This window comes from Oncorhynchus mykiss, chromosome 15, assembly GCF_057628025.1.
Source record: "Oncorhynchus mykiss isolate SJ-2025 chromosome 15, ASM5762802v1, whole genome shotgun sequence".
Lineage (NCBI taxonomy): Eukaryota > Metazoa > Chordata > Actinopteri > Salmoniformes > Salmonidae > Oncorhynchus > Oncorhynchus mykiss.
In genome coordinates, this window is record NC_143036.1 from 25767451 (window position 1) to 25782500 (window position 15050).

The window sequence follows — 15050 nt, forward strand, 5'->3', positions numbered from 1 at the left end:
CTCTGGTCTGATGAAACAAAAATAGAACTGTTAGGCCATAATGACCATCGTTATGTTTGGAGGAAAAAGGGGGATGCTTGCAAGCCGAAGAACACCATCCCAACCGTGAACCACGGGGTTGGCAGCATCATGTTGTGGGGGTGCTTTGCTGTAGGAGGGACTGGTGCACTTCACAAAATAGATGGCATCATGAGGACGGAAAATTATGTGGATATATTGAAGCAAGATCTCAAGACATCAGCCAGGAAGTTAAAAGCTTGGTCGCAAAGGGTCTTCCAAATGGACAATGACCCCAAGCATACTTCCAAAGTTGTGGCAAAATGGCTTAAGGACAACAAAGTTAAGGTATTGGAGTGGCCATCGCAAAGCCTTGACCTCAATCCTATAGAACATTTGTGGGCAGAACTGAAAAAGTGTGTGCGAGCAAGGAGGCCTACAAACCTGACTCAGTTACACCAGCTGTCAGGAGGAATGGGACAAAATTCACCCAACTTATTGTGGGAAGCTTGTGGAAGGCTACCCGAAACGTTTGACCCAAGTTAAACAATTTAAAGGAAATGGTACCAAATTCTAATTGAGTGTATGTAAACTGCTGACCCACTGGGAATGTGATGAAAGAAATAAAAGCTGAAATAAATCATTCTCTCAACTATTATTCTGACATTTCACATTCTTAAAATAAAGTGGTGATCCTAACTGACCTAAAAACAAGGAATTTTTACTTGGATTAAATGTCAGGAATTGTGAAAAACTGAGTTTAAATGTATTTATTTGGCTAAGGTGTATGTAAACTTCCGACTTCAACTGTATGTCAACAGGACATTCCTGTCAGAGGTATTATTCATGATGAGAGCCAAGGTATCTTCACATATGAGCTATCATATTTTTCAGTTTTCATTTATAGCGAGGCTGGCTGGGCCCAGATAACAGGGGAGCTGCCTAGAGGGCAGACACAACAACTGCAGGAAGTAATGCAGCCTCATCATAACGTCCAGCAGGAGACGTGTCAGAGGTATTTTTTATCAATATGGCAGAAATACCTTTCAACACCTACAGAGGGTACATACATCTTATTGATAGATTATGATACCTATACAGCATTTTGGAGTTGGCTGTTATTATGTAAACAGTAACCTATAGCTACTATTATTACAAATATGCCAAATCACAATCTAATTTAGACCAAATCACAACAACCACATAGCAACACCGCTCTACAGTGTACCTACACTACTGCAATCACAACAAAGAGATTGACTGCAAGTGTGAACCACACAAACAGACCATGACTGGCGAGGGGAGGGGGTGAAGGGAATAAGGACCATCCCTAATAGCCTTTAAAAGCTGTATCGAAATGGATTGCCTTCAACAGAAAGACCATGCACGGACGCATTGTTTAAGTACCATTAGTCCACAGGGTAGCCTATGCGCGTACATTGCCAATTATTTTCTCACTCATTTCTTCATATAATCCACAATGATGCACTCTGAAGGAAATGTGGATGTAATTGGCTCGAGCGCCGGTTTATTTTCCGCGGAGCTAAACTGTATCGGTGCAACAGCCTGGATAGTCTATATGTCATATGGTGCATATTTAATAAAGTGAGCAATATACTTTGGATCTGCTGTATTTATTATCGGGACCATGGTAGAATTTCAGAGAACCGTACTTACATTCTTACATCAGAAGTGTTATCCTTTACCATCTTCATGCGGCGACTTGGTTGTTGTTGATCAGAAGGAAACTCATTATTCTGTACCAACCTGCATGTGTTTTTTATTCGTTTTCATTGAGTTGGCCTATTACCAAGTATTATTGTGCAAAACCTTCAAACAACCTTCAAATGCATCAGGCCTATACTGTAATAAACGCAATATTCCCTCACAAAATAATACATCAGCCACAGGTGCATATTTCTGTACCACCTTGCTTTTTATTGCAAATACACAGGCACTAAAGGTGTGACAACTAATCCACTCATTATATACCTGCAAAGGGAGAATGTCTGTTCATCCTCGTTGAAACAGAAAACAAAAACGCATTGACCCAAGAATCAAAACACTCCTCGTCCACTCAGCACCATCTATGAAAAATGATACTTCCAAAAATACTTGACACTGATATCTGCAAAAGTATAATAAATCGAAAAAATGAAAGAAACACAAAAAGAAACAAACCTGTGATCAGTGAGCTGCAAGAAAAGTTTCAAGTTAAAACGTCATCAGGTTTAAAAATGACTCCTTTAAAGAAAAGAGGACCAAAATAAAAGCAAAGGCTTGGTCAGTGAGCACCGAGACACCAAAATCACAAAACTCGTATAAACAACACTGCAAAATACAAAGCAAAGCATAGCAACAGCAAAAGTCGACAGAAACAAAAAAATAAAAATGTTTGAAAACCACCAGTAAAACCACATTAGAAAAATATTAGACTGACAACCCGCTTGGTTGAAAAACCAGTTTCATGATTTCACAAGACTGCAAGCACGAATCTCCAGTGCCCGATGCAAACCGTTACCCATCTCGGTACACATGATTCAGAATCACTGCATGCTAAAAACTTGAAGCCTGGATGGAAAAACGCTAAAAACCACCACTTCAAATATCATCTTAAACACCAGCAAAAGGAGGAAAAATAAAAAGAGTAATTAAAAAGACAAAAAATGCTTAGAAAAAGCCATTGGAAATGTACTCACCGAGCGGGAGTAAAATGTTGCAATAAAAATGTGATATGGCACAAAATACAGTATGGCGGTGCAAGCCCGAAATGATGTGCTTTTCTCTAGATCTCAGCCTCCGGTTCTGTCATGTGACTCAGAATCAGTCCGACATCCAGCAATGAGCGACTAGCGAAGAACAGCTGAAGCCGAATACTCTCCGAACGGCTCGCCGCTCTCCAAAAGTAAAAGAGGTAGTCCTTATCATTCTACAGTTATGACTGAGCTGGTTGTGTTTTTTCTTCTAGATTTTTTTTTCTTTTTAAAGATGCAGCGCTCACTGGATGTCAGAGCCTACGTAACATCAAGGCTGTTCTTTCAACTTCTGGTTGCTTCCTTCACTACCTAGCAGTCATTTGGACGATTGTTGCTGTATCCCAGCGATTTGTAATGCCAAGTAGGTCTACTGTATGATATTGGCTATTTTCGTGTGGTATAAGCCACTCTTGTAACAAGTGTACCAAGAGTGGCTTGTAGAGTTTGCACAGATAAAGGAGCATACGGCAATGTTAATCAGACTAAGCATGCACTGAATGTGAACAGTAGACTTAACTCTTCAGTAACTGAAAATACAATTTGCGCTGTCCATGCACTGAAGGCTACTGTTAACATTACTCCTTTCAGTGCATGCTTGCTCAGCATTGCGCTGCAATTTAGCTGTGCACTCTAAATCAGTGTGGCCAATGAAAGCTGTTTGACCATGCAGGTTGAATGTCAATAGTGTGCATGACTATGGTGAGGAAAACCTTATTCACCTATTAGCGTGTTTTGATGTATGTTTTCTTGTCGCATACCTCTCTAAAGGCTACAGTGTAAAGCATGTTATTTTGTTATTAGTGATCTAACATCTAACAACACACTGCTATCCCAAGGGTGGAATTCGTTAGCATTCACAGAAGACTGTTGTGTACCTGCAACAGTCCATCAGATTCAGAACCAGCACATTTACCTAAATACACTACTGGGACATTTAATGTCATTCAATATGACATTCCCAATGTGCTAACTGCTAAGATTACATCATAGAGGCACCTGTCATAGTTTATGTCATTCCTGCTCCAGAGTGAATCTGACTTTTTTCATTAAAATGTACTGTACTCATCAGATTAATGCCTATCGGTGCCTAGTGGTCTTGATGACCTTATAGGAAGTACCATTGGAAGCCTTGGCTCCCAGACCTCTACAGTATGACTCATTAATGGAATGTGGGTGGCAGCAGGTAGTTTGCCTCAAAGCCATATGTGTACATGGCTGTGGTTTGCCCCTCAACGGCACATAGTGATCCCACCAGATCATCATGATATCAGAGGCCAGTAGGTGTGCTGATCTAGGATCTAGTCCCCCCTGCCCATGTATTCTTAATCATTGTGATCTAAAAGGCAAAACTGATCCTAAATCAGCACTACTACTCTGATACGTTTGATACATACGAACCCTGATATTTTCTAAATGTCCTTGAGTCCAGTAACAACAAGGAAGATAACAAAATGGAAACCATATCTTTTTAATTTTTTCATGTTAAGATAATACAATAGGTTATGACTTACGCATGGCTGCATTTTTTCCCCCCTTTGCAGCCAATCTTTTTCTTATTACAAAAAGCATACCACCCTGCATCCCACTGCTGGCTTGCTTCCAAAGCTAAGCAGGGTTGGTCCCTGGATGGGAGACCAGATGCTGCTGGAAGTGGTGTTGGAGGGCCAGTAGAAGGTCCCCTTTCCTCTGGTCTAAAACAATATCCCAATGCCCCAGGGCAGTGATTGGGGACATTGCCCTGTGTAGGGTGTCGTCTTTCGGATGGAATGTTAAATGGGTGTCCTTACTCTCTGTGGTCAATAAAAGATCCCATGGCACTTATTGTAAGAGTAGGGGTGTTAACCCAGGTGTCCTGGCTAAATTCCCAATCGGGCCTTCATATGGTCACCTAATCATCCCCAGCTTACATTCGTCCCCCTCCTCACCCCTGTAAATATTCCCCAGGTCATTGCTGTAAATGAGAATGTGTTCTCAGTCAACTTACCTGGTAAAATAAGCGTTATATAAAATACAAAATAAACAAAGCAGTGTGATATTACGATTGTTATTTACATGTGACAGTGCTACAGAGATTTTACATCAACTTTGACATGATTTGATGTACATCACAATAAACAGAATATAAGACATAATGTTTACAATGACAGACCGTTTTTATTCAGGGGTGGCGAAGCCCATTCTTTATCACTTGCTGATGCATCATCCAAAGAGCCCCAAGGTTAAAGGAATGCCCTTTATGAATATCTGAAATAAGATATATCAATAACAGCTTTTATCATTGTGTCACAGCGATATGGTAAGCTTTCCCTACCCACTGTACTGTATATTCCAATATTAGCCAGCCCCGTTATCTAAACCTGGACCCCTTGGTGTTATGAAAAACAACAGGCTTAGTTCAGCTCGATAATGACAATGATCAAAAACAAGGAAACATTTAACAATTTGACCCAAGAACAGATTCATTTGAGTTAAGAGAATACAGGAAATATAGTCAGAAATACAGTAAATATGTCACATCCTTTGAAACCATTTTCCCCGAAAACCATAAAGCACAAAGAAGCCACAGAGACAACCAGGGTCAAAGTTCAATCAACCTTTGGGCCTCTGAACACTCAACATTCTCATCCTCCAAGGGAAACATGAATCAATAAATGTGTGTGCATTAATTAAGGACTGATTCATTGTTCTCAGTGTGCGTATCTAATCAATATAAAATATTCTGTTTAACCGAATGCTTTAACCTCTTTTTAAGTTGTTGTACTGTATGGAGCGTCATACTGAACTGCAATAAAAAAAATAGAATTGTAAAATGCAGGGAGAATAGTCTTATCTTCTAAAAAAGTGGTACTGTATTCTGGAATTCTACCTTCATATTCCCTGACTAAATGTCAAAATGATCTCTCATAATTTTCAGCAGAGGCCTGCTTAATTTGACTTTCGTTTGATGTTTTATGATTGCCTGTCGTCATTGTTAAGGAAACAAATGCTTCCTGTTTGACTTTCTTTTAAGATTGATTGAGATTCCTCTGTGATGTCTCCCGAGAAGAGATGAAAAAAATGAATCTCTGGATATCACCTGAGGCATTTAAAACATATGCGGTTTGAGATGCCTGAATATACAACTTCCCACTTAATAATTGCCTTTTCGCTTTGAGCAAAACCTGGACATTTTTATTTGCATGGCCTCTCTTATACAGGTGTACATGTTTTGGAAATTAAATGAGCTTGATTGCTATGGTAATAACTAATGTCTCAGCGTCATACAATGTTGTAATCAAATACACTCAAGAGCTAAAGAAACAAATGCACACCATGAGAATCAGTTCGGGAATTTTGAAGTGAAGGTTTAACCCATATTCTAAAATGTATTAATAGCCAAAGCACATGGCACAAGACCCCAAAAATACAATTGATTAAGGTTTATGGCATTTTGAGTTTTATTGCTGGGAATGAGATTGAATTGCTCAGACTTAGACAAGGGACACTGATTCCTTACATGGTCACAGCCCAGTCACGGCTTTGCCAACAGAGTCCAAGCTCCCACTGCGTTGATTAATACACAATATGGACTGAATTCATTTCCACTGTCACAATTATGGATTTAGCGTTTTCTAAATGATAGTTTTGTTATGGACTCCTAGGAAATGTGTAATTGTTGCCAATGGATATTGCACTCAATTCAGAAACAAATGGACTGCACAGACACAACGGTGCTCGGATTAACAAGTCATTATTGGGGATTGGGTTCTTCGCGTGCCGTATTCACACAATTTACAGTCTGAGATGAGCGGATTCTGTTAATTGATATCACAATGGAAAAAGGACCTTTGTGGTGTCAGCACGGCGCCAATGTGCAAACTATTTATTTACCTGTTCAAACAACACAGCATGTGTTAATCAATAATCATATGTGCTCATGCACATCTTAAAGCATGCTCATGCACATCTTAAAGCATGCTCATGCACATCTTAAAGCATGCTCATGCGATAACTGTCCTTTTCTTGCATTCATTTATGTGATTTTTTTTGCGGCAGTAGCAAATACACATTGGTAATATATACACAGAGTTGTTTCTTTCTTTTCAGTCATGAACACATTTTCTCACTTGATGCACACAGACTATGCAGCTATTCATATTTTTTTTGGTAATTTGTTTTCCATTAACCTATATACGCCACATTCCCTTGGCTTCCTCCCCAACTCCCATTAGTTTTAAAGCATGATTTGACTAAATAAGCAAAGGCTTGCCAGCAGCTGCACTCTCTCCAAGCAGGAGTTGGCTGATCTTCTGCTCATCCACACAATGATGCTTATCCTAAATGTTTCTTTCTGGCAGCAATAATAAGGACATTTTGGTCTTTACTTGCCTCGACTTGCTGTTTGCGTCCGTTGTGGTGGCCATAATGGCCCTTGCCCCACAAGGAAAGGCAAACATTAGCACCTTCTAAAGTCTCAGAAATAACCTGTACTCTCTTAGAAAAAAAGGTTTCCAAATGGGTTCTTCGGCTGTCCCCATAGGAGAACCCTTTTTGGTTCCAGTTAGAACCATTTTTGGTTGCAGGTAGAACTCTTTTAGATTCTACATGGAGCCCAATAGGGTTCAACATAGAACAAAGAAGGTTCTACTTGGAACCAAACGTTTTTTTTCAAAGGGTTCTCCTATGGGGACAGCCAAAGAACTCTTTTAGGCAACTGACACAGAGAATGAAAATATCCTGTATCCTATAACTTCTCTTGGTGACAGTTACACCATGTGTCCTACCTGAGAAGTCTCTTGAACATATTTACTATTAAACACACGTCTTACTGAATCTTCAATGCAGCCAAACATGGAGGGATGGAGGCGTGTTGGGTACAGTGTGTCCATGTCTGGCAAAATGGGTTTAGCAATGAAATATTACAGTTTTTTTTTGATTGCTTAAGCACGATTTTCATAACAGGGCCCGTGTTTTCAAAACACTACACACAATTAGCACAACCACACACCCAATTAGCAAAACACCATAGATCCTTTGCAAAATTAAACACTCTTGTAAAAACTATACACTTCTTTTTAAAAACCACACTTTGTTACCATATGAAACACACACGTTTCACATTACTATACTCTGTTTGCATGAGTTACACCTTGCTGTGATAAACCTAAAACACTTTTAGCACTTCTACTTCCCTATGATTAGAGTAGGCTACTATCAACAAAGTACAAATATAATGTAAATTCACCAAACACTACACAAGACCAATGTTGCAGACTGAAGAAACTAATTTATTTCTCAACATGCCCAAAATGTTGACATGGAGATTCATAATACTGTAACCAAACGACACTTTACGTATTGTAAGTTCAAAAACAAAAAAAAACTAGACATTGTCTCTTCGCCTAGCTGGATCTGGCCAGAGAATTTCATCAACATCGCAGGCAATGTTGTCATTAGCAAGACACCTTGGAAAGAAACGTCTTGAATGACGAATCCATCCTTGCATTGCTGCTACCTCCATCTGGTCACAGGCCTCCTCCATGGCTTGGATGAGGGGTACCTCAGCCTGGAGATGGAGATCATATACCTTCCACCGCCATGCAGAGAAAAACTATTCTATAGGGTTGAGGAATGGAGAGTATGGTGGAAGATATAGGACGGTGAAATGTGGATGTTGCTGAAACCAGTTCTGAACCAGAGCAAAGTGGTGGAAAGACATATTGTCCCAGACAACAATGTATTGCATATGATCGATTTGATTTGCTGCTGTTATGTTGTGCAATTGGTCCAAGAATGTAAGTATGAGGGCTGTGTTGTAAGGGCCCATATGGGCATGGTGGTGGAGGAACCCATTCTGTGTAATGGCTGCACAGAGTGTTATATTATCCCCACGTTGCCTTGGGACATTGACTATAGCCCTGTGGCCAATGATGTTTCTTCCCCTCCTTCGTGTTCTCGTCAGGTTGAACCCAGCCTCATCTACGTAAATGAACTCATGCTGAATCTCCTCTCCATCCATTCGTAAAACTCTCTGAAAAACAGTGTCAGGCAAAATTGTGTAGTTCAGTGTAGATCTAGTATACATATTACAGTACAGTAAAAGATTATAAGACAGTATGTAAGATCACACTGCTAAAGTGAATACATAGCTCTCGTTTCACCCTTTCGGAATTGCGCTCGAAAGGCACTCTATAAATTTGTTTCATTTGAATATGTTTTTTTTTTTGGATGCGTGCCAGTGTTGATGTTGAGACCTGATGGATATCGTTGAAAATGGCGTGGTTATTGACAATGTTAGCTTGGAGCTGCTTGAGTGTTATAGTAAACATGGTTTTAGCCAACAATGCTATCTCCCTCTCTTGCTGTTCTGTGAACATAGGAGGCCTTCCCCCTTGTCGTCCCTGACCCTCATCCTATGTAGAAAAAAACAGTATACAATAGTACAGTAATTTCACAGGAAAAGGTAACAGAAGTGCTGATAGTGCATAGAATACAGTACTGTAAGCAGTTACTGAAACCGTGCAGATGTTTTTGATATGATGATATTTTTACAATACCTATTTTCCAGTCTAAATGTTCTCATCACACTTGTCACTGTATATCGGCTTAGATTTGGCTGTACTCGCAGTCCAGCCTCCCTCAGCATCAGGCCGTGATTGACAACGTTGTCAACCAGTGTTGCGCGGATCTCATTTGTCAGATTCGGTCCTCTTTGAGCACCTTCTTGTCTTCCTCTTCCTCCCCTTCCTCCTCCTCCTCGTTCTCCTCGTCCTCGTGCTCCTCCTCGTCCTCCTCGTTCTCCTCGTCCTCCTCGTTCTCCTCGTCCTCCTCGTTGTCCTCCTCCTCCTCGTCTTTCTCTGACTCTTTCCATTGTGCTTGAAGACCGATGAACTCACCTGCTGCTTTTTATAGTGCTTATACACCTGATTGGTGTGTCTACAATTAAGCAAACAAGTGTTTGCACACCTGATGACTGTGTTGAACCAATTGGTTGGACGGTGTGGTAATTTGACAGTCAGTGCTTTGGTATTGCAAGGACGTGACTTCATGATAGATTTTTGTGTGTAATGTATGTTAAGTGTGTTTAGTGTTTTGCAAATCACTGTGTGTAGAGTTTTGCAACAAGTGTGAGGTTGACAATGTGCTTATAGTTGTGCAAATATGGGCTGATGTTTTGCTTCTTGAGTGTAAGGTTTTTCTAATAGTGTACTACTTTTAATTTGAGTGTGTAAGCAATCCCCCAAAAACTGTAATATAATGCCATAAAGATTCAGGTAGGGCTTATGGGCTAGTGGATTCCTCTCCCTAACTAGAATCAGCTTGTGCGAAGTCAATTCTGTGGGTGAATTATAAGTGCTCCAACTGTGCTTTCTGGGAAATTAGCTAAATTTGACCTTTGGTTAAGTCAATTAACCTATTTGTCTTTAATACTGTAACATGGGGGTGACTTTACCTTAAGGCTGGGGAACGTTGTAAACATTCTTACAATGTTAATCCAATCAAAATAAATACAATAAAAGACAACTACAATTTGAATGTGTTTATTTTCCAATGATGTATAAACTCCCACTTGGATTTCCTATTTTCAATGCTACGAGTGAATTGCATAGGTTCCCAAAAAATGTATGTTTCACAGGTGCAAATGATGCTCCTTTCATATCAGATACTCAACACCTGCTAGGGGTGGGCATGTAGAAACGCAGCCACCAAGTCTGAGAAGACAGAGGAAGTAAATAACAAATGGCAGAGTTGGTAAGGAACAATAGCATGCATGAAAATCAGGGTAATTAACTTTGATTAACAATGTTGGGTATTTTAATGTATGTTTTAATGAAGAGCTAGGTTCAGAACACAAGAAAAAATTAAGTCTGCTTTGATAAGTCGACTAAGCTCTGCCTCTTATTTAGCCAACATATAAAAGTAATCCAATATGTCTTCATAGTTTAATGATGATTTATACTCAGCACATCCCAAACATGACCCATCCCAGTGCAGAACCTCACCTTTTTGTTTATCAAGGTAAATTACTCTGCTTCAGTTCCTCAATGCCATAGCCAGCCTGGAAGCAGGAAGCAGCTAGGATTTGTACTCATTAACTTAATGTGGTCTTATCACCACTGATGTCACGCTAAAGGGGGTTTGCACTATTTACCTGACATGGGGAAAGGATCATGGCTACATGGTCTACATCTTCGTTCTGTTATCTACATTCCGTATTCTGATGTTTGAACATATTTTAGCAAAGGACTTAGATGAGAATTTCATTCCATATTTCATTGAATTGAATGTATTTGGATGCAAAGTGTTACTAGGTGATTATTACTCCCCATCGCATTCCATGTTGTGTATGATTTGGTGTTGTCTATGATTAGCTTATCAGGATTTGATGGCAGGCCATTTTGTATATGTAGCATCACAGTGATGATTCTCAATTGAAAAAGGTTTCCGGGGCTGTCGGTAGACTTTGGCTGTCTGATACACTAAAGACAGCACAGCACTTTATTTTGAGTATGCACAGATAGCTCTCTGCTTCTGAGCATAATGGCCCTAAACAATGAAGAGTCTGAAAGCTACAGGAAACATGAGAGAGAAAATACAGTACTTATTGAAAAGAATGACAGCAAAGAAGAGAAAATGGACAAAACCCTTCTTATTAGCCTTGTATTCAGAAAATGAATCTCAAAATCCATATAAGTATTGACCTTTGTGTCTTGTAGCTTATGCTGTTGGGGTCTGAACAGATCAAGCAATTAAATAAGCGAAGTTGGCAACACTTACATGGAAAAAGCCACAAACCCAACCAAGTCCCCCATTGTTACACTGTCCCTACCTGCTGTTACAGGTTGGAGTTTCCAGAAATGTGTTTGAATTAGATAGTATTTACACTGCTGATATTCAGATCTGCATGCACTAAAGTTGGTGACATATCCTTGGTAAACTACTTCATATCAAGTGTATGGCACATGGGCACAACTTGAGGCAAATGTTAGTTTTGCAATGTGATTTCAACATTGGTTGAACACAGGCATATTTCCAATTCGTTCACTGCAACAGTCAACTTCCCACTTCTCCTTTACTCAGACTGAGGTTCTCTCTCACACAGCCTGTTTGTAGAGGAGACCCAATTATAGGTGTTTCATATTCTGTCACTCTGCAGTGAACATATGCTTCACTTCCTGTCCTACCAACACAGGGTTTGATGTGTTGTCGAGAGGTTTTATACAAAAGAATGAATCAGTGTTCCTTGCTCACATGTGATCACTTGCTCATGCACACACGCGCACGCACGCACGCACACACACACACACACACACACACACACACACACACACACACACACACACACACACACACACACACACACACACACACACACACACACACACACACACACACACACACACACACACACACACACACACACACAGACTTTACCATCAGGTATGCTTCACTATGCCAATTTATTGATGCTATGCTGTATTATAAAGCTGTTCTGCTTCTGGTTAATTTAAAATTAAGTCTTGCAAAAAAAATTGGCCTTTGCATATCGGATTAATTGCATTCAGTCAGTGACACAAGGAGCTCTGAAAATAAGTCACTCACAATGTTACATTCTGATGAGCAAAATAATTGGCTCAGAAGACAAGACATAAACACACGGAAAATAGTTACAACATTTCCATGGCAACTGTGCTTCAAAACAAGGAGAGGTTCTGCCAAACAAGCACATCCACATCTGTCGTCGTATTTCCCTTGTTACACAACTGTAATCTACCTAATTACCATAACTCACAGATAACATACTCACTCAAATGTCTCAGTTATGCCCACTCACTAAAACTATGGAGTAGTGACCTTTACACAAGGCCACAAAGGAACACTGTAATGTGGATCTTTATATCATACACATAGCCAGTGTCAGCAGGAGGTGAGGTTTCAGCCTTGAGAGATGGACAGATTGTATTAATGTTTTATTTATACCATCCTTATGGTAAATAGATATGTGTGTGTGTGTGTGTGTGTGTATGTGTGTGTGTGTGTGACACTAAATATGTGTGAATGCCATCTTACTTTCTCCTCAACTATGTTCTTGTATTCTAGCATTGTTCTTGACTGTGTTGCACACTGGACCATATGGTGCTCTGGGTAGATCAGGAGAATGCTTAGTGAGATCAAGCCACTCTTATGAATGCACCCTTACTAATGACGGACGCCTTATTGGAGTTTTTCGCAGATGCTAAACCATTTAAGCACTTTGTCAGATCACAGGAGCATGAAATTGGCTAAACTGAGACTTAGTAGTGAATTAATTAGGCGTGGCTAAAACAATATCGGTCCGTTGGCTTTTAATAAGTTACTTAAAAATCGCTTTAGCCCCTGTGTGTTTCAATTTGCCTTCTATACTCATATGATACAGACATGGCATTATTGTGCCTAAGGTGGGAAGTTCTGTTTGTGTCTCTACACCCATGACTATCACCTTTTATTTAACACATTCAATCCCTCGTATGTCATTGTTATGACTCTTTGATACATTTACAGGTGTCTTTTTGCCCCTCAGTTATGCTCCCTTCCAGATTGTTACTGTCCTGTCTATCTTTGTTTTGACTACAGTAACGTCACAAGGGCCCTGCTATTCAATATGATAGACAAATCTCTCCCGCTTTTCCTCCCATTAACATCCTCCAGAGTCTGGGTGGCAACATTACAGGAGTGAAGGTGAAGACAAATGCAATGATTTGATATCGCTGAGATTGTTGGAAATGCAATATCTGTAAGTGACAAGGCATTAGCTTTGTAGAGGTAAAGAAGATAGAAATACATTAAACGATCCCATATCAGCCTGAGGTTAAGATAAAAAATTGTTTAATTTGCAGTGGTGGTTGATAAAGTAGCACTCACTCTCTCTGTCACCTCAAGGTAATGAAGGGAAGTAAGGGAGCAGTCACCCCGGTACTTTTCTAAACACAACATTTCATTAAATAACTAAACATCTGTAAACTGTAGCCACTTATTTCCCTTCATAGTTTGCCTTTATGACCATCACCCACGTACCACATTTTTACCAAACGTTGCTTTTTTGTGTCAGCAATTGGACGTTGTTCTTATGGGGGCTAGGTTTACCCCACGTTACCCTATATGCACGTAATGAAGCATGTAGCAAATGCAGTATGTAGCAACCAACCTGTCTGGATGCAATGCTCAGCTTTCTTCCATCAACTCCACACACTAAAGTCAACTGTAAGTATCACTGAAGCAGAAAAGCTCACCTGGGGGCGATTTCAGATCTGGAGATGACTTATACTGCTTTCACATTGGATACACGGTATGTTGCCGGTAAAACAATTGGGCAATGTTTCTTTCAAACAGCACTATTTCTTACCTATTTCTCGTCTGAATTCACCTTTTATATAGGAGCAAGAGACATTCACTTTGACCGTGTTGTTGCAAACATTGTCATGGTAACCTGACAGCTGCATGTTCTAAATTCAAACCTTCCACTGCTTTAATTTCATTACCTTCAAAACATTAAGTTAGCAGCTTGCATAGCCTACTTGTAAATATTTCTGTATATAATGACCTTGTATATTCCTGTTATGGTGAATAAAAGTAGGCTACTGTCACGCCCTGACCTTAGTTATCTTTGTTTTTCTGTATTATTTTGGTCAGGTCAGGGTGTGACGAGGGTGGCTATATGTGTTTTGCCTATCTAGGGTTTTTGTATGTTTATGGGGTTTTCCTAGTCTATGGGTTTATATGTCTATGGTTGCCTAGATTGGTTCTCAATCAGAGGCAGCTGTTTATCTTTGTCTCTGATTGGAGACCATATTTAGGTAGCCATATTCCTTGGATAGTTTGTGGGTTATTGTCTATGTGTAGTTAGTTGCATGTCAGCACTTGTTAGTATTAGCGTCACGGTCGTTTGTTTAGTGTTTCTTCGTAAATAAAGAAGAATGTAGTCAAATCACGCTGCGCCTTGGTCTCATCGTTACGACGAACGTGACAGCTACTCAAAACATTGTTAGATATGTTCTGGTAATTACATGAGCTGGATAGACAAAGAAAAGCATTATTAATTTGTTACTGACCCAGTGTAGCATCTTGCACCTACCTGGGCTCAAACCAGAGACCTTCTGATCAACACATTGACATGTGTCTCCATGAAGTTAACTAGTCATGCCACAAAACAAATACTTCTAGGTCTCCGAGCAGGCGACGTCACTGAGTGAACCCTACTAGCATGCACCGCTAACTAGCTAACCATTTCACCCATTTTCCCCTTCAGGGAAACACTTTTCTGAACACCAAAAGGCCCAT

At 40.0% G+C, this 15050-nt stretch overlaps 1 protein-coding gene across 4 annotated transcripts in view; it reads right to left on the reverse strand.

Moving 5' to 3' along the window:
* ralylb (RALY RNA binding protein like b) overlaps positions 1-2972 on the reverse strand; it is a 155175-nt gene extending 152203 nt beyond the window's left edge. For 2 of the 4 annotated variants that reach the window (XM_036944133.2, XM_021562821.3), the window contains exon 1: positions 2697-2972. The gene's annotated coding sequence lies outside the window, so the exon portion shown is untranslated. Of the gene's footprint in view, positions 1-1989 lie in introns of all 4 variants that reach the window. The other 2 variants (XM_090199685.1, XM_021562820.3) reach the window with 2 other exon arrangements.
* Positions 2973-15050: the final 12078 nt, after the last annotated feature.